A 21,242-nucleotide genomic window follows, 5' to 3' on the forward strand; every position below is an offset into this window, starting at 1 on the left:
GTCCTCTAAGGTAGGCACATCATTTTATAATTATTAATCTATCTAAGATTATTAATCTAATTATTAATCTACCTAAATCTATCTAAGACTATATATTGGCTACCATATGGAACTTAGAATGGTGAATTCATGATTAGACATCTGGTGATAATTCTTAAGATTGATAGCAATATGAATGATATCAATTAAATTTATTAATAACACGAACAATTAAAATTTAAAACATTTAGACAGATTTTAAAAATGAGTTCAAATTTGTGAGCACTCTTTGCCTTGGGTTGTGAGCGCTATCTCAATTAGAAAACTAGACAAACGTCTATGGATTTTTTTTTTTTTTTTTTGAGGTAAGATTTACACACAGTGGAATTTGCAAACGTAAGTGTAAAGTGCGGTGAGTTCTGACAGACATTGGCACCTGTGTAACCTGCACCCGCTATCAACGTTTTTATCACCTCAGAAAGCATTCTTGTTCCTCGACCCACATTTGCCTCTGCCTTTTCCTGGAGCCAACAGAGAAATCGGTGCCCCATCCTTCGCATCCCGATCTGGTCTCTCCGCAGGGCGCCCGCTCCTACCTCAGACGAGCAGCCAGCTCCTCGGGCGCAGGCGGGCACAGCTGAGGGAGGGGGCGGGCCTGACGCCAACGCGCCTCCACGCGCGCTGGCGGCCTGGGCTGGGCGGACCACACAGTTAGAAAACCCTCCGCTGGGAACCGGACGAGGCGTCGCTCGTGATCTCCCGCCACCTCCGCGCCGCCGGGTTCCGAGCCCCCCCAAAATTACCGATTTATGGTGAGGTAATTTTAAATCTCGATTAAATCGATTGTACGTTGTTTTATACCAGTTACTTCCTGTGTTCTAAGTAAATACTGTCTACCCACTTGTGCTTAGAATAGAACACAACTCCGGTTAATTAGGTTCATAGTGTGAGGTAGGGTTCAAGGTCAATTTTTTTTCCCATTGTGTTTATTAAGTAGAGTCATTACCGATTTTTGAACATATTTTCCTTTTCTCATTGAATTCCTTTGGTGCCTTTGACGAAAGTCAAGTTAATTATGTGTGTGCGGGACAGTTTCCTGTTTCTTATTTTGTTCCTGTTTTTCATTTGTCTATCCTTGTTGAAATATCACTATGATTTTATTACTGTGGATTTATAGTAAACCTTGAATTCTGATAGTCTTCCTTTTTTTTTTTCAAGATTGTTGTAATTAAGCTTGTTGATATCTATATAAATCTGACTGAGATTAAGATTTGGAATTCTGAAAATCTGATAAATTTAATTAAAATTGCTATCATAGCAATTTTTTTGAGTTTTTTATTCCATGAACATAGTGCATCATTCTGTTTATATAGGTTTAATTTCCCCACAGCAATGTGCTGCAGTGTTCGATGTTGTGGACTTAAACATTGTTTAGTAAGTGTATTCCCATTTTCTTATGTCTTCATGCTAATATAAATGGACTTACTTTTTAGTAGCATTTTCTATTTGTCTTCTTGTACATTATAAAATAACAATTTTTGTATATTTTGTATCTCAAAACTTTGCATCTCAAAGTTTTGCTAAATTCTCCCACTCTTCTAATAGATACTTTGGAGAATACTTAGAATTTTTTTTTCTTCTATTTTTGGCATGGGCAAGCACCAGAATTGATCTGGGTCTCTGGCATGAAAGGCGTGAATTCTGCCACTGAGCCAACATTCCACCGCCCAGATTTTTTTTTTGATTCATTTTCTTAACTGCTTAGTACTACTAACTGGTTAGTACTATTAATATAATATAATATAGTATAATATAGCATAATATAATATAATATAGTATAACATTATAATATAATAAAATATAATACAATAAAATATAATATAATATAGTATAATATAGTATAACATTATAATATAATATAATATAATATAAATAATATTATAAATAGTAGTAAATGAGGTTATCCTTACCTCTCTCCAGCTATTAGGACTCAAAATTTCCATAATGTGTATTCTCTAATTTGGAATTTTAGTGAACTATAAATGCAAATTAAATCAAAGTGATTAGTATTACTGTTCAAATGTATATATGCTTACTGATTTTTGTGTATTTTTCTATCAGTTACTTACAGGGAGGTGTTACATATTTTTTTCCGTAAGTTTTTTTTTTTTTCCATTAGTTTTTGCTTCTTGCATTTTGAAGCTTTGCAATTAAGGTCATATCTGTTTATAATTTTTGTTATGCCTTCTTTATGAGATTGGTTTCATATAATTTTTAAATTTCACTTTTTTCAGGTAACATATATTGCCTTGAAGTCTATTGCCAATTCATCTTTCTTATAATATACTATTTTCACAAAATATTTTTCTTAAATATATTTTTTTGTCTCCTGTAGAGTAAACAAAGTTGATTCTTGATTTTTATGTACTGTCTGACAATGTCCACTATTTAATTGGAGTATGTAGTCTGTTTACAATTTTTTAATGGAATTATTGATTTGTCTTTAAATCTATCATTTTGTTATTTTTTAAATTTGTTCCAACATTATTCTTCCTCCAGTCTTCCTTTCCTATCTTTAAAAAAAATCATCTTATAATTTTAGTCTTCATTTTAATTTTTCTATTTGTTCTGTGCTATTCTGTGTACATTCTATTTTTAGAAATTTCTTTAGTGTTTAAAGTTTGCATTCTTAAGTTATCACAGTTGACTTAGAATTAATATTGTGCTTATTGCATGGCTTAATGTAAAATTTTAGATACCTGCAGCAGAATAGTTTCATTTACCAAATGCCATTTATTGTGGTATTCCTTTTATGTATGGTATATCTAGTTAATTTATAAACCCTGTAATACAGAGTAACAATTTTTGTCTTATATATTCATATATTGTTTTTCAAAAATTAGAGCAAAAGTATAGTTTTCCTATAAATCTACATATTGTTTCCTGCATTGTTTAATATTTTATGTAGACCTAAATGTTTTCATTTGAATTAATTTTCCTTCATCTTGATATACTTTTTTAGTGTGTTTTGTGGTATACATCTGCAATGTATTTTCTGTTTTCATTTAACTGAAAAAGTCTTCATTTTTGAGGTATAATTTTGTTGTATATTGAATTCTGGGTTAAATTTCAGTAGTTGAAAGATGTCCTTCCATTTTTTTCTTATCTACATTGTTTCTGATTACAAGTCAACTCTAATTCTTACTGTGTTTTTTTTTCCTATTATTAGTATGCCATTGCTGTCCAGCTTGTTTCAAGATGTTCTCTGTGTCTTTAGTTTTCAACAGTTTGCCTGTGTGTTCTTTTTTGTTGTATTTTTACCGATTTTGGATCACTGACGTTTTTCATTGTGTTTGTATATGGTTGGGCTCACAGAGGTTCTTGCTTTAGGTTTTGAATATTGTGTTAGGGTTCTCTAGAGACACAGAATATTGTGTTAAATATGAGATTTATAAAAGTGTTTCATGCAACCATGGTAGTGGAAGAGTCCAAAATCTGTAGCGCGGGCTGTTGAAGTTGGCAGTTCCGATGAAGGGTCTGGGTGGACTTCACAGGAGATGCTTACTGGCTGAAGAAGCACTGAAAGAATCTCTCTTCTCCCTTAAAAGCCTTCAACTGATTGGATTATATTATTGTGGGAGGCATGCCTTAGTTAATCACAGATATAATCAGCCACAGATTTAATCTGCTGACGATTTAATCAACCAGCCTTGAAATACCCTTGCAGCAATGGTCAGGCCAGTGCTTGCCTGACCAGACAACTGGGCATAATCATGTGGCCAAGTTGACACCAAAACCTTACCATCACAGTCCATCCTTGTCAACTTGGCAGCTATACTCATCAGCTTGAAACATTCTTAATTTCCAAATAGAACATAGTAACAGACATATACTTCATTTAACAATACACAGCTGTCCTGCATACAACTGGAAACACACTACATCTTTCCCGAATAGGGTGCAAGTCTTTAGGTAACATTCACTCTTAAACTTCGTACCCGATGACTTAAATATTCTAACATGAAGAATATAACTTATGTCATATGATTAGAGGCAAATAAAAATTTTCTTATGTACAAATGTAAACATAACCATAACAAAACAGAGAGGAAATATTCATACAATCAAAATCCTCATTTCTGTAACTGGTCATGTGGTCATAATTCATATTTTATCACTATCTTCTTCTGCTACCCATTCAGTATTCTCTTTACCTTCAGCAAGCACTTCAGCTGGTTGTGGTTCTTTGCCAGGTCGGGTAACCCAGATGTTCATTCCTTAAGTTTCTGGGCCATTGGTAGTCCTTCCTGGATTAGTTTGTTGCAGCTTTTCATTGACTTTTATCACAAGGCATGGTAGTACTAAGAGATGCCCTAGGGGATCTCCTGTTTTCCAGAAAACCTTTTTTTTTTTTAACCTCCATTGTGTAGTTGAAATCCTATTTCCCCTTGATAGTCAGGTTTCAGTCACTCCAGACAGAACAGTAATCCCCTTTCGTGCCTGTTGATTCAGTGGCATGAGAAGCCCAAAGTGGCCAGGTGGCAATCTTAATTTCCAGTTCAATGCAATCATTGTTGTACTCCTAGAAGGAGCACTCCTTATTTAGGACCAAGACTTGTAGACCAGAAGAGCTTAAGTTTCAAGGTCAGGGAGCAAACATTTTCTTAGTGAATCACTAGAGGTGATTGTGAGTGGTGCCACTCCAATTTCTACCACTTGATTCCTGGACCAGTGAGTCATGGCTATGGGAGAAGCAGCACCCTACAGCAGAGGTTGATTCAGAGCATATACAGCCTGATGGTGAACATCGCCCTAGCCCTGCAAGATATTGTCACCTAGTTGGCACTGAAATTGGGTGTTCACAAGGCCATTCCACTGTTCTATCAACCCACCTACCTCTGGATGGTGGGGAACATGGTAAGACCAGAGGATTCCATGACCATGTGCCCATTCCCACACTTCATTCTCTATGAAGTAGGTGCCCTGATAAGAAGCATTGCTGTGTGGAATATGTGATGTGGAGAAGACATTCTGTAAGTTCACATATTGTAATTTTTGCAGAAAGCTTTACATGCAGGCAATGCAAACCCATGTCTAGAGTATGTGTCTATTCCAGTCAGAGCAAATTGCTGCCCCTTCCATGATGGAAGTGGCCAGTGTAGTCAACCTGCCACCAGGTAGCAGGCTGATAACTTCAGGGAATGGTGCCATTTCAGAGACTGAGTGAGTCTCTGCTGTTGGCAGATTGAGCACTCAGCAGTGTCCATAGCCAGGTCAGCCTTGATAAGTAGAAGTCCATGTTTCTGAGCCCATGTATAACTTCCATCCTTACCACCATGCCCACTAGGAAAGAGGATGACTTGTATCCACAGGACAGTTCATCTTATTCATTCGATTATTAAAACCTGCCTATGCTGAAGTCATCCTCTGGTGAGCATTCTCATGGGACACAAACATCTTCAAGTTCTTTCCCCACTCAGAACAGTCTATCCACATACCTCTTCCTCAGACCTCTTTGTCACCAGTCTTCCAATCATGCTCCTTCCAAGTCCCTGACCATCCAGCCAAACCATTAGCAACAGCACATGTGTCAGTATACAGATGGACCTCTGGCCATTCCTCCTTCCAAGCAAAATGAACAACCAGGTGCACTTCTCAAAGTTCAGCCCACTGAGAGAATTTTCCCTCACCACCCAGAATGGAGTTATAGTGCTGCATCTGTCCACTTCCAGGTGGTCCCATGCATATCATGTAGAGCTATCTGTAATCCATGCCTGAGTTTTCTCTTCCCCTGTCAACTGAATGTAAGGAACTCTGCAAGAGGCCATAGGTCTTGCAGAGGGCATAGGTCATTGGTTTTCTTTGGGGTTTTCAGGAATTCTGTTGGTTGGAGCTTGGCATACCATGGTAATTTGCAATATCTAGCTGAAGCTTGCGTAAGAGTAACCTCCAGTTTAAGCTTCTACTCTTTTTTGCATCTCTTAACGACTGTTCTGGTTTGCTAACTGGTGGAATGCAACACACCAGAGATGGATTGGCTTTTAATAAAAAGGAATTTATTTTGTTAGTTCTTCAGAGGAAAAGCAGCTAACTTTCAACTGAGGTTCTTTCTTACATGGGAAAGCACGGGGTGATCTCTACTGGCCTTCTCTCCAGGCCTCTGGGTTCCAGCAACTTTCCCTGAGTTGATTTCTTTCTGCATCTCCAAAAGCCTGGGCTGAGCTACTGAGTGCTGAGATGAGGTATGCTGAGCTGCTTTGGCTGTGCTACATTGAGTGCTCTCATTTAAGCACCAACTAATGAAATCAAACATCATTCATTACAGCAGTCACACCTCCTAGCTAACTGCAGATGTAATCCGCAACAGATGAGGTTCACATGCCATTGGCTCATGTCAACAGCAATAAAACTAGGCACCTTCACCTAGCCAAGTTGACACCTGAATCTAAGTCCCACAGTCAGTAAAGCCTTATTTTGTTAAGTTTCTTTTCCCCCCTTGGTCAAAAAGGCATTGTCAATTCCACAATGTCATTGAATTGGCTCATCCAGTTCACCAGGCTCATCCCTAGGAGTCATGTTCCATGATGCTAGGGAGACTTACATCCATGGAAGTCATGTCCCACAAATGGGGTAGGGTAATGAGCTTATTTGCAGAGTTGGGCTTAGAGAGAGAAAGTCCACATTTATGAACCAAAGAGGTTCTCTGGAAGTGACTCTTAGGCATAATTATAGATAGGCTTATCTTCCCTGTTACAGAAATGAATTTCATAAGAACAAGCCTCAAAATCGAGGATTTGGCCTATAACTTGGGAGTCCATAATGTTTGAGAGAGTATTAGGAATTTTCCAGGTAGGGAAGTTTAATAGATCCATATTTTCTTCTCCAGTCCTCAATGGGCTTTGCAAATACTTTTTATTATTGTCCCAACATACTCTGGAATATATCAGGATATTACTTTAAGGTAAACAGAATTACAAGATCTCATCCGTTATTCTAGCCTCCATTTGTTCAGGTTGTTTAAATAAAGTGGACAGACAGGTTGAGTTAGATTGTGTGCTACAGAAAATTTAAATTTTGCACAGAATAAACATCTCTTCATTTGATCTCACATATAAGGTTAAATTTTAGAGTACAGACACTAGCATCCTTTACCCTGTATTCTGATTTACCCTAGACCCAACCAGATCATCTTTGTTCATTTCTCAAATTGAAGTCTGATCTCTTTTTTGACTTCCTTGACAGTTGTTGTATGGAGTAATACTGACTTTCAGAACCAAAGAACTCTAACTCTGAGCCTTAGTTACCACACAAGTACCCAAAGTTCCAAGGAAGTACTAGATTATACACATTGAGCACAGCAGCTCAGAATTTAGAAATAACAGTTAAAATTCAGAAATAAATATTACTGCTGTAAGAGTTTATAATCTAGACCCTAAAATTCTTTTTAAGTATTTTAGAAATGAGACAATACAATATTTGTCTTTTTGTTTCTGGCTTATTTTACTCAACATAATATTCTCAGGGTTTCATTCACCTTGTTGCATGCCTCATTCTTTTCTGTAGCCACACAATATTCCATTGTATGTGTTCACAATAGTTGACTCTTCTGTTCTTCAGTTGATGTACTCTTTAGCCACCTCCATCTAATGGCTTTAATGAATAATGCTGCTGTGCTGGTTTGAAAGTATGTATGTCCCCTAGAAAAGCCATGTTTTAATCAAAATCCCATTTCATAAAGGCAGAATAATCCCTATTCAATACTGTATGTTTGGATCTGTAATTAGATCATCTCCCTGTAAATGTAACCCAATCAAGAGTGGTTGTTAAAGTGGATTAGGTGACGACATGTCTCCACCCATTTGAGTAGGTCTTGATAAGTTTCTGGAGTCCTATAAAAGAGGAAATATTTTGGAGAATGAAGGAGATTCAGAGAATACAAAGCAGAATGACATAGCCATGAGAAGCAGAGTCATAGGAGAAGACGCTAGCAGATGACACTGTGTTCACCATGTGCCCTTCCAGATGAGAGAGAAACTATCACTGTGTTTGCCATGTGCCCTTCCACTTGAGAGAGAAGCCCTGAACTTCATTGACCTTCTTGGACCAAGGTATCTTTCCCTGGATGCCTTAGATTGGACATTTCTATAGACTTGTTTAAATTGGGACATTTTCTCAGCTTAAAACTGTAAACTGCCAACTTATTAAATTCCACTTTTTAAAAGCCATTCCGTTTCTGGTATATTACATTCCATCAGCTAGCAAACTAGAACAGCTGCCATAAATATCAGTGTGCAAATGTCTATTCAAATCCCTGCCTTCAGTTCTTCTGAGTACATTTCTAATAATGAGATTGCCTAATCATATGCTCACCCTGTATCTAGCTTCTTGTGGATCAGCTACATTATTTTCCAGAGGGACTACACCATTCTTCCACCCTACCAATATTGAATAGGTATATCTTTCTCTCATGTTTTCTCTAGCTCTTGAATCTTTCCGTTTGTTTATTTATTTATTTTGAATCTGCAGATTTTGTTGAGATATATTCACATTGTATCTATTCTATGCAAAATAAACAATGAACTATCTCAAAATATCCTCAATTAGTTGTACAGTCTTCATCACTTTAAATTTTAGACAATTGCTAGCCCACAAAGTATTTCAAGTGATCTAGTCACATTCTCCCATGTATACCAAGGGTCACTTCCCCTGCCTCCCACAGAACTGGCTGTTTCACTTGGCTCCAAGTGCAAACCCTGTGTGTCCTGCATGGTGTGTGGTGTTTTCCTTCTCTGGGCTGTGAATATATATGACTAATAAACTGCTACCAGGCTCATCTATTCAGTGATGGGCATTCTGTCATATCATATCATTTAGGGCAGGGGATCTCTCCCTCATCAGTTAGGTGATAGGAGTTCTAACATTCCTGTCTAAAATTTCCACCATTTGGTTTATTTGGTATATTGATTTTCTTTGGACTTTATGTCACATTTTTTGAGGGGTTTCTTTACTTGTATAACATTTGGCTATATGCTAGAAATTGTGGATGATTTTTAGTCCTCTGGATTCTGTTACCTTCCTCTGAAGAGTGTTGATTTTTATTATGCCATGGAAATAATTTAACTGAACATATACTCCAAACTCTGTCTCTCCTGTAATGAACAACAGCTTACCTCTCCACTCTATTGTTTTAGCCTTCTAGCCATTGATTCTGCTGAGTATATTGGAGTCCCATCCACCGCCCCCCCCCCGACCCCACCCAACCACCAAAATGTTCATGGAGCTCAGCTAAGAATATGTATAGAGTTTATATACAATTGTGTGGCTTCTTCTCCGATCTCCTTCCTTTCTGAAATTTCTCATCTTAGTTTTCAGCCTCTCTAGTACACACAAACACCATACTGCGAGATCTCCAGGCTAAAGGTCATAATATTTTCAATGGTATCCAAGCTATTTCCCTTTTTCCAAGGATGTGCTGCAGACATCTGTGTCCTTATGGTTAGTCCTCAGTGTATTTAAGAAGTTTGCATTTAAAACTATTTTGCTCAGAATTCTAAATTTTTATCAATTGGAGGACTACTCTGATATAGACTATTTTGCCATTACCAAAAATAGAAATGCCTTGTATGAAACCATTTAAAAAAGCATACTCTTCCTGGTCCTCACCTGAAAACTATTAAGGCATGGGACTATATATTGCTTAAAATTTCTAAATTTTATTGTTGCTTTCAGCCAGAATTGGAAACTTTTCCAAAAAAAAGTAATAGGAAACTCTAGAATGTTTTAATTAAATCCTTCAGGGTATCAAGAAAACTTTAAAAGATATAAAAACAGATATAAGAAGATAAAATTTTCTATGTTTTTGTGTTTAGTGCTTTTCTAATATTTAAGAACTGTAAGTTGATGTAGAAAATCATAGCATAGCAGATACTCTTCAAACCTATGCAGGAGAGACTTGAGAAAGTAATTCTTACTATATTAGTCCTTGCTATCTGACCCAGGGGTTGAAGGATAGTTTAGTGGTAGAATTCTTGCTTGCCATGTGGAAGACCTCAATTCAATTCCTGTCCCATGCACTTCCTAAACAAACAAACAAGCAAACAAATGAAAAAAAAAAGGAAAACAACAAACAAAAATTCAACAAATGGCACTGCAATAAGGGGAAAATAACATGGAAAAAGAATGAAATGTAATACCTCCATACAGCATACAAAAACAAACAAACAAGAAACAGAACAAACAAACAAAAAAAATCCAATCTCTTCTTTAATAGTTAGGGCTCTTTATAGAAACAGAATCAACAGGAAATGTTCTTAAATATAAAACTTATGATAGTGTCACACACATCCATGAGGATGTAGAGTCCAGAATCCATAGAGCAGGCTATGAACCTGATGATTCTGATGGAGGGTCTGGATGAACTCTGCAGGAGAGATTTGCCAGCCAAAGTAGGAAGAGAACCTGTCTTTTCTGAATCCTCCTTAAAAGGATTCCAGTGATTACATTAAGCATCATTCATTAAAGAAGACACTCCCCTTGGCTGATTAGAAATGGAATCATCTGTGGATGTAGCCAACGTGATCATGATTTAATTCTATGAAATGTCCTCATAGCAACAGACAGGGTAGCACTTGCCCAACCAGACAAACAGGTACCACCACCTGGCCAAGTTGACACATGAACCTGACCATGACAGTCCACCCCTTGTCAACTTGGCAACTATACTCATCACCTTAAAACATACCTAATTTCTAAATAGAAAACAATAAAAGACACATTTTCCCCCCACCTAACAATTCTCAGCTGTCCTACATATAACCAGAAACACATTAAATCTCTGCAGAATAGGATGCAAGTCCTTGGGTAATATTCATTCTTAAATTTGATATCTTACAACTTAAATAGTAACATGAACAAAGCAACATTACAGTCCTCATTTCTATATCTGGTCATGTGGTCTTAGTTCATATTTATCACTACCTTCTTCCAGTACCCATTCCATGTTCCTTTTTCCCTCAGCAAGCACTTCAGCTGGCCATGGTTCTTTGCCTGGTGGGGTGACCCAAACCTTCATTCCTGAAGTTTTAGAGCCATTGGTAGTCCTGCCTGGATGAGTTGTTGCATTTTTCCATTGATTTTAATCACAGGGCATGGTAATACTAAAAGACGCCCTAGGGAATCTCCTATATTCCAAGAAAACTCTTCTTTACTTCCATTGTGTAGTTGCAGTCCTATTTTCCCCTGATAGTCAGTCGATCACCCCAGCCAATAATGTAATCCCCTTCTTGACTTGTTGATCCAGGGGCATGAGTAGCCCAAACTGATAAGGTGGCAGTCTTAGATTCCTATTCAATGGAATCATTGTTGTTTTTCCTGGTGGAAGCACTCCCAATTTTATAACTAAAACTTGTAGACCAGTGGAGCTTAAGGTCACTGGGACAGGAAGCAATGATTTCCTAATGAATCACTTGGGGTAATAGTGAGCTGTGCCACTTCCATTTCCACCCTTGGCTCCTGGACCCATTGATCCTGTCTATGAGAGAAACAGCACCATGCAGTAGATGCTGATTCAGAGCCTACACAGCTTCCTGGAGAACATTACCCCAGCCCTTCAAGGTATTGCCACCTAGTTGGCAACATAGTTGAGTTTTCAAAAGGCCATTCCACCGTTCTATCAATGCAGCTGCTTCTGGGTGATGGGAACATGGTAAGACCAGAGAATTCCATGAGCACATGCCCATTCCCACACTTCATTTGCTGTGAAGTGTTTTTCTTGATCAGAAACAATGCTGTGTGGAATACCATGACTATGGATGAGGCATTCTTTAAGTCCATAGATGGTAGTTTTGGCAGAAGCCTTGCGTGCAGGGAAGGGAAACCTATATCCAGAGTATGTGTCTATTCCAGTTAGAACGAATCGCTGCCCCTTCCATGAAGGGATTGGTCCAGTGTAATCAACCTGCCACTATGTAACCAACCTTGGGGAATGGTGCCATATCAGGGTTGAGTGTGGGTCTCTGCTGATGGCAGATTGGGCACTCAGCAGTGGTTGTAACCAAGTCAGCCTTGGTGAGTGGAAGTCCATGTTGCTGAGTCCGTGCATAACCTCCATCCCTTCCACTGTGACCACTTTGTTCATGAGCCCAAGATTAAATCTAGATATTTCATTGACTTTTATCAATTGTTCTTTAAAGAATCAAACCACAGTTGTTAAATCAATAGCAAGCATTTGGGAAGAAATGTTGTAGATTTCTAAACCCAATGGACTGGGTTTAGAAGAAGATGCTAATGTAGATTTTAAGTGAGTTTATGGCTGTGCACGGAACAAATGTAGAAAATGTGTTTAAAGTGCTTGCAGACTTTGGTAGTTCTTTAAAGATTTTCGTATGTGTAGGTTATTACAAAATACAGTCTTAAAAAATCTAAAATAACCCTAGCTATCACATTTCTTTTAAAAAGAAAGTCCAAGGATAATTTTTTGCATACCTCTCTATAAATAAGCTTGCTGGTAACTTCACACATTTTAACACCTTTATTTGTCAAGGTAGGATGGACTTTGATTTAGTAACAAATAAACCTTGAACTATCAGTGGCTGTTTGTTCTCTGTAGAGAACAAACATTTTTATATACTTTATGAGAAGTCCAATGTGATGGTCCAGAACAGCTCTCTTTCATTAAGTGACTCAATGGACTGGGTTTAGAAGTATATGGAATATTTGGGGTTTTTTTGGTGAATGATTAGGTTATGAAAGCACATGGTTTAAGGTGGGAAATTTTTATTGCTAATCCTGGAAGTTCAAGTCCACCTGTATAGATTTACATATAGTTACTCAGTATTATTAAGTATTTACTGTGTTAAACACTGGCTAGGCACATTAAAATGCTGAGCAAAACAGAAATTTCTTGTACTTTAAGGAAGCTAACAGTATGGTATATGTTACCAGAGAGTCATCAGAACTGGTCAGCAGACATACAGATTCATGAGTAAAATAATTGTCGTATACCATGGAGATTTTATGGTGGTTTATTATACAAAATTATGGTGGCTATGGATAGTTGAGATAGTTAATAATGATTTTCAAACAAAATTATGAGATTTGTTGCATAGCATATCTTTAATAGCTATATTATATGTTGCAATTTTTATTCCCCCAAACATATCTTTGAATGTTAAGTAAAGAGCAGATGATCAAAAAGTATTAGTGATTGATTATTTGATATGATGACAGAAATTCTAAGTTTTTCCCCCCAATTTCCAGGATTAAAATTATTTGCTTGATGTCTTGGGCTTTCATGGTTCACAGTGCCTAAAATGAATGAATAAATGAATGTAGGCATTTACCTATAGTGTCTCTAGTGTAGTTAATTGCATACATCACTCTCTCCTCCACTTTCCCTTTCTGTAATTGACATTCAGAAATGGCTTTTGAATATATAACTGAAACAATAAATATCAGTATGAAAAGAACATGAGAAAAAAAAATCTGAATCTCTTAACTTTATGGTGATGATAACATGCTAGTGAAAGCTGAATGTGAATGGGAGTAAATTACTTCCAGGGAAAGAGATCAAGTATTTTAGTTTTTTTTTTTAACCGATTGTGAAAAAAAATAAAAGACTGAAAATGTAGACTTTTACTTGTTTGTTTCTTTAATTAGTCACCCTGTCCACTGCCTGTAGAATTATAATGGCATCAGGGTTATACTTATTTCAGTCCTACTTCAGAAATCAGAATAGACACATTTTGCTAGACAGAAAATGAACAGATTAAAATAAGGAAGAATAAACATACTGGCTTCTTAATGTTGTTCCTAGATCTCTTCCTTAACTGATTAAAATTTGTTCTCTTTGTTCTTTTTCGTCACTATTTCTGTTAGTCTATTTTTTGTGTGTGTGCTACTATTCAGGATCCTGCTTATTGCTCTACAAATAAAAATTATTTTAAGTTTATGGATATTGAAATCAGCTAGTGAGTTGTGTGGCACAAACGAATTTTTCAAACATGGTAGTATCATCTCTCCTCTCAAATATATGTGGCTTATATCTTTAAAAAAACTTGTATTTTATGAAATAGTCAATATATAATTTTTATAAAATAATGAACAAACCAAAGTATATGGAGTTGGAAAGAAAGAGGCCGCATAGAATATTTACTTGGGGTCAACAGCATTGTGGTCAGACAGCTGTTTTGGGAACGGGAAAGCAAAGGGAAATAATATGGGAGTTAAGCATCCCAAGAGTGGCTAGTAGAGAAATAATGCAAAAACATTTTCCTATGTTAAGGGCCATATCAGCTTGCTGATACATGACATTTGGATATTAGTAATGTGTTTCCTGAAACGTTAGAAACAGTTATATTGATTAAATGTGGAGAAATAAAAGTAAAAATCATTTTTGATACATAGTATATATTTCTAAAATAGTGCCTTTGTTCAGATATATACATTCATACATATTAAAATTTTTCTTGTTTTAATTTCATTTTTAGAAATGAAAATTTTAACATATTTTCCATTTCCATATGTCACAAACATGGTTTCAAGTCAATATATATTAGATATAAATTTAATTCATCATTTCATAGTTCATGATTTTCTATAAAATATATGCATTATAATTTATTCAACTATTTTTTTCTGTACTTTTTCTATCAATAGTGTTGTTGCTGGATTCAGCTTCCTAGGCTCTTGGCCATGCTGCAAGAAAGAATTCAAGGACACAGATCAAAGGGTAAGAAGGCAAAAGATTTATTGAATATATATGCAAAGAAGGAGCATGCAGGCACTCTCGCAAGAGAAGAGAGATGAGAGGGGAAAGTCCCTGACAATGTGGGCCAATCTGCTTTTATAGATTAGCTTTACTTACTTCCTCTTGCCCTTCCTTTTTCAGGTTTTTTTCTCCTACCTTCCCTTCTCTCCAGGGTGGTACCTGGTGGTAGTAGTGTATTTGGATGGGTCACTTGGCTTCACCCATGTCCTTAGATGACTTACTCAAGTATGGGTCATTGGGCCCCCAGGGACTGTTTATTGCTTTTCTTCTTAGAATTATCTTTCTCCTTGGGGGCTGACCATTTCTAAGAATTTGCCCTGTGGTCAACCAGCACCCACCGTAATTCTAACCCTACTTTATTTTCCCCTCAGAGATTTCTATTTCCCTTAATCTTAAGAGAGTTTGGACCAATGGTCCATCTTCTTTAACTGATTCAAGCTGTCAGTGGAGTTGCAGGTCCGACTTATGGAAGCATAGAAGTCTCTGGCTATGCTACTTAGGGTGGCTGGTTGAGGTTGGGAAACAGGACAGTAACCTCTGGTGAGGAGAAGTCTATTGTGAAAGGCTTTTAATTATGAAGAAAGAAACTGGATGAGAAATTGTATACATGGTTTGAACAGAAGAAGGAGCAAGATGGAGCACAAGGCATTTGTGTGCATGTGTATGTGTGTTTACTAACGCTATTGGTTGGGGCTTGTCATACTGTGGAAGTTTGCAATATTTGATTGAAATTTTCAGAAGAACAACTTTTAGACTGACTTTTTGACTCTTTGAAATTTCTTAGTCTCTGGAATTTTATTTCCTTTTTTGGTTAATTAATTTTATGCTGTAAGGGCCTGTCTTATCTTTGGAAGTCATGTTTCATGTTGCTAGAGAGACTTACACCCCTGAAAGTCATGTCCCACACATGGGGGAAGATAGTGAGTTTATTTGCAGTGTTTGGCAACAAATGCTTTCTTGGGGGAACTGACTCGTAGACATTAGTTACAAGTAAGCTTAGCTTTGCCATTACTGAATTGTTTTTTAAAGGCAAGCCTCAAGATCAAGTGTTTGCCTTATTCAGACCAGAACCCCTATTGTTTAAGAAAATAGCAAGAATTCCCCAGGTGGGAAAGTTTAATAGTTTTATGTTTTTATCTTCTCTTTTAAGTGACTTTGAAAATATTTTCATTTTTTTATTAAGATTTTATTCTTCATTTAATTTATTTTTTTAAATTCTATTTTGAATAAAACTGAATTAGGTTGCTTAAATAAACTGACTAGACTGGTTAAATTAGGTAAAATTTAAATTTTGGAAGCTTTAGAGCAAAGTGTTATAACTGACAAGTAAATTTGGTTGTTTTTGCGATCTGTAAAATTTTTAAAGAAAACTAAAACCATGACTAACAACATCTAACATTGTAACAGATAAGTATTAGGCTATAACATGAACAATGAGAACATTGTTAAGTTTTTAGGAATTTTATATAATTTATAACTATATGAGTAATATTTCACTCATGCAAATTTAATAGGTTAGAAAATCTCTTTTAGTTATTGTAATACTTACATGTTTTTTATGTAGTATGTCAAACTATTTTAACTCACTTCTACAAGTGAGTCAACAGTTTTTCTTTATGAGTAAGAAGACTTGTTGTTCCAGTTTGAAAGGATGTATGTACCCTAGAAAAGCCATGTTTTAATCCTAATCCCATTTTGTAAAGACAGTCATTTCTTCTAGTCCCTATTCAGTACTGAATGTTGGAAACTTTAATTAGATTATCTCCCTGGAGATGTGACTCAATCAAGACTGGTTAAACTGGATTAGGTGGAGACATGTCTCCACCCATTATAGGTGGGTCTTGATTAGTTTACTGGAACCCTATAAAAGAGGAAACATTTTGGAGAAAGCAGGAGATTCAGAGAGAGCTGAGCAGAATGACATAGCTATGAGAAGCAGAGTCCACCAGCCAGCAACTTTTGGAGGTGAAAAAAGAAAATACCTTCTGGGGAGCTTCACGAAACAGGAAGCCAGGAGAGAAAGTTAGCAGATGCACTGTGTTTGCCATGTGCCTTTACAGATGAGAGAGAAACCCTGACTATGTTTGCCATGTGCCTTTCTACTTGAGAAACTCTGAACTTCATCGGCCTTCTTGAATTAAGGTATCTTTACCTGAATGCCTTAGATTGGACATTTTATAGACTTTACTTTAATTGGGACATTTTCTTGGCCTTAGAACTATAAACCTTACAATTTATTAAATTCCCCTTTTAGAGCCAATCTGTTTCTGGTGTATTGCATTCTGGCAGCTAGCAAACTAGAACATTTGTCTTCTGAAATAAGAATGATAAAGTCAACATAAACATTAACAAGGTTATTATTCTGATATGATATACAATCTGTATTCTCTGGACAGAGTGCTTAGATGGTTAAGAAGAATATTTTTATAACCCTTCATTAAGAGCATACCAACAATCTATGTTCTTTTAACAAAACTCACTTTCTGAAATCTTCCACAACTTTGTATATCCATCTAGGGCTTGTAGTCAGCAATAACCACAAACAAGCTTCACTTTCATACTAGGAATATTTAGTTCACAAAATTAATATATTGCAAGACTGCTCAGAGGAAGCTGGGAGTAAGTAAGATCTGCTGCTAAAGCATTCCTAAAAATATGTGAATTATTTTGAAACCCTTGGTTCTAAGCATCTAGGTGAGCAGGGAAGGAGTATTTTTCTTAAGTTCTTGCCATTCAAAGGCAATAGTTATTGAGATCCAGGGTGAAGAGGGATTTTTTTAAAGCATCTTTTTAAGATCTAGGACTGAGAACCTGAATGCAGACTGGGGCTATTCAGTGGGCTCACCCCACATTGCCTTCATTCCATACAAATAGGTCAGTTTGCTTAAGGTTCTCCTTTGGGATAAAGAGAGCCCTTGATAATAGTAGGGACCTCAGGGCAAACAAGGGAATTAACACTAGCTGGGTTTACTAGTCATAAGGTGGTCTTTGGGGAATGAAGAAGATCCCTCACTAGAAGAAGGAAGTGAGACATTCAAGGAAGCATGAGAACTTGATGGGACACCAGAATGTCTCCAAGCTTACAAGGGAGAGGGATAGTTAAGGTTCTAGTTTTGGCTTTACATCAACTCCCATAACTAGGCAAGTCTGAGTGGAGGTAGGCAAAGAAAGCAGTTCAAAACAGAGTATATGGCTCTATTATTTAAGAAATTGATAATCTTGCCTGCTACATTCCGTGTCACCCAAGGTTCCTCTCGGTTGATGGTCAGATTTGAAATCACCAGAGCCATAAGCAATCTTGGGCACCCTCAATCTTCACTTGCCATGATTAGGGCTCTGGGTGCCATCCCACCCCCTCTTAAGAAGATAGTGCAGTCCCTGGGTCAATGCTTATGTTGGTGGCACCTGGGGCAAGGTCTTGTGAGTATCAAGGTAAAGGATTGTCTCAAAGTTTCTGGTCTTTTCTCTGCCAGTGGTCTTCTGACCCACAGTTGAAGCAAGCCTTGAGGCTTGGAGCCATAATTCAGATGACCTTGAGAGGACAGGGCACTTTTAACAGTGACTGCAATAAGTTGAGCCTGATCTATGGTTTTTTGCTTACCTCTCTTTACCTTCTCTTCTTTGGCCTTGTCCCAATTATTAAAGATAGATACGACAGTTTCTTATTTGCAGGCCTCATGTAGTGATTTTGTGCTTTCTCTGAATGTCATGTAGACTGGCTGGAGAAATGGGTGCCAAGCAAAATCTGACTTTCCTGAGTCCAGATTTACATTAGTACACTTCAGGAGTCCCACAAACTTCCCTTGGAACAGGGACAAGCTTTCCTCTTTCTCTGAAGTGATCTCCTTTAGCTTATTACAATTAACTGGCTTGATAATACATTTTTTCATGCCTTTTAGCAAACAAGATCTAAAAGGGGATCAACAAGAATATTTATTTTTTAATGGAAATTGAGACATGGGCATAACACAAGTGAAAAGTCTTCAGGTTCTTATTTTGATACAGAGCTTTAAATATCCAGGCATAGGGAACTTCTCACTATTTTCCTTGCCTTTTACAGACTGGAGAATGGTATTGTAATTGAGAGTCCCTTTGAAGGGCTATTTTTTTCCCCATCTTTTAGCTTATCTTGACTGTTGGCATTTCCCATTTTCTCTGGAAAGGGAAATAGATGAGTCTCACTAGCACCAGTGTGACTATGAGGTGTCCCAATGCACATCAGACCTGAGTATTTTGTTCCCTACCAGCCCAATCTCTTAGAATCATGGGGGGTACAGTCACAGGTAATCCCAGGACACCTTTCCTGAGATATGTCTGGACCTATCCTTCTGGAATTGTCCCAGGTTTTCCTGGAAGAATTCTAGGACAGTGCTCTGGAGGAGTCCTTCCTCTCTGCTGGCCCAATCTCTTGGGAACTTGGGGAGTGAAGTTGCCAGTTGTCCCCAGGACATTTTGCTAAGTGTTCCTGGGATGTTCCTCCCCAGGAGATGTCCAGACCTATGCTCCCAAGGTAAGGGAGTTAGCCTCTCCTGAGAGAAATTTAATACAATGCTCCCAGGAGCAATGCTTTGTACTCTAGTTTTCTGAGGGTTAAAAAAGGGAGCATAATATAGAAGGGAAGCTTTATATTCAGTCACAGTAGGTTTCAATAGTGACTAGATGATCAAGGCCTGAAGGAGAGACACTAACGTTGGAAAGTACCCAGTTCCCATAGGTCTAAATCAGAGATGACTCCCTAGAATGTCAAAGACAACACCTTGTTTGGTACAAGAATCCTTAGCCCAGAACCCTGGGTTACAAAAGATGGACTGTCTCAAAAGGCATTGAAAGGAGACTCTCATGGAGGCAGGGGAGAGGACCAGTCAAAGAGATGAAAAGAGGACAGATCCAACAGGACGAAGGGTCTGAGGGCAAAAGAATCTCCTTAGGCATGTGAAGATCAAGAGGAGATCCTCAGAGGAGAGGAAAGGAGAGAGTGTGGGGAAGTCTCTGACAATTAAGATGAGAAAGAGTGGGAAGTGGGGAGGGGGAGGGGAAGAGGAGAGGCAGAAGGAGAGAGAGAGAGAAAAAAAAACTTTATTTGGCTTCCATTGAACTCCTGCTAGACATGGGGAGAAGCCCCCAATCAGGTTTCACGGGTGGTATCACTTGCTGCTCTGAGTCTCCTTGAATCTGCATGGCATGGGGACAACCTCCTCTCACTTCTGAGAAGGAAGCCAGAGACCAGAGTAGACTGAGTTTATGTCCTTGGGAAGCCATCTAAGATCAGAGCCTCTAGATTCCTAGAGACACAGAGTTGCATGAGGACACAAGAGAGAATAACAAAGAGCCAAGTGAGAAGAAAAAGTGAAAGCATGTGGCCAAGGCTCTTGTTCAATAGCCCTGATTTACCAATTCAGATGGTTAGAGAGAAGTGCCTCCTGCCTGGCATGCCAAAACATGTTGCCAAATTTGGCTTCTTAGGTTCTTGGGCATGCTGCAAGAAAGAATTCAAGGGCATAGCCCAAAGAGTAAGTTAATAGAAAATTTATTGAGTACACATGTAGAAAAAGTGCATGCAGGCACTCTCTCAAGAAGAGAGGTGAGAGGTTAGAGGCCCCAGCAATGTGGACCAACCTGCTTTATAGATTAATTTTACTTACTTTCTGCCACTTTCCCTTTTTTGGGGCTCTTGCTCTTACTCTTCCTTTTCTCCAGGGTGGTGCCTGATGATAGACGGTGTGTTTGGATGGGTCAGTTGGCCCCACCCTTTTCCATAGATGACTCTCTCAGGTGGGGGTCATTTGGCCCCCATGTGCTGTTTCTTGCTGTTCCTCTCCGAGATATCTTTCTCCTTGAGGCCTGACCACTTCTGGAAATTTGCCCTATGATCAGCCAGCTATCACCCTAAATCTAACCCTACTTAAGTGTCACTAAATTTTTTCCTGTGAATGTAGCGCATGCACATATCTTTCAATTATTGATGCTTTTGATATATTAGAAAAAAATCACAGAAGAAAAATGCTGCTTCCAAAAGTACATGTATTTTAAATTTTAATAAAATTGCCATATTACTTTCTAAAATGTTATAATTTACATTCATTTACAGCAGCTTATAAGGTATCTGTTCCTCCATACTTTTCAGTGGGACAAAGACAAATGATATTTCATTGCTGATTTAATTTTCAGCTTCCTGACTTCTAATAATGCTAAACATCTTACAGTATGTTTTTGTCCATTTCCATATTCTATTCTGTGAATTATTTGTTCCTTTACATTTTTCAGTTGAGTTCTTTTACCTATTAATTTATAGGAGCTGTTTTTATTAATGTAAAATTGCTCTTTGTGTTTTTCTGTAATATACACCAGTGTTTTCTTCCATTGGGATATCAGTGTATTTTTATATATTTTTTAACATCTTTTACAAGGATACAGAATTTTCATTTTTGTACGGATAAGGAAAGGAAACTTTCCTTTTAATTTGGTCAGTTTTTTGAGACTCTTCCCTTGCAGTTTT

At 37.5% G+C, this 21,242-nt stretch overlaps 1 long non-coding RNA gene across 1 annotated transcript in view; it reads left to right on the plus strand.

The window, feature by feature from the left end:
* The first annotated feature begins 683 nt into the window (after window positions 1–683).
* The window catches only part of LOC143679362 (uncharacterized), a 177,933-nt gene continuing 157,374 nt past the window's right edge, over window positions 684–21,242 (plus strand). Inside the window, exons 1-2 of the long non-coding RNA XR_013173686.1 lie at window positions 684–791; window positions 14,635–14,707. This is a non-coding gene — a long non-coding RNA (uncharacterized LOC143679362). The remainder of the gene's footprint in view (window positions 792–14,634; window positions 14,708–21,242) is intronic.

This window comes from Tamandua tetradactyla, chromosome 4 (assembly GCF_023851605.1).
Source record: "Tamandua tetradactyla isolate mTamTet1 chromosome 4, mTamTet1.pri, whole genome shotgun sequence".
Taxonomy (NCBI): Eukaryota; Metazoa; Chordata; class Mammalia; order Pilosa; family Myrmecophagidae; genus Tamandua; species Tamandua tetradactyla.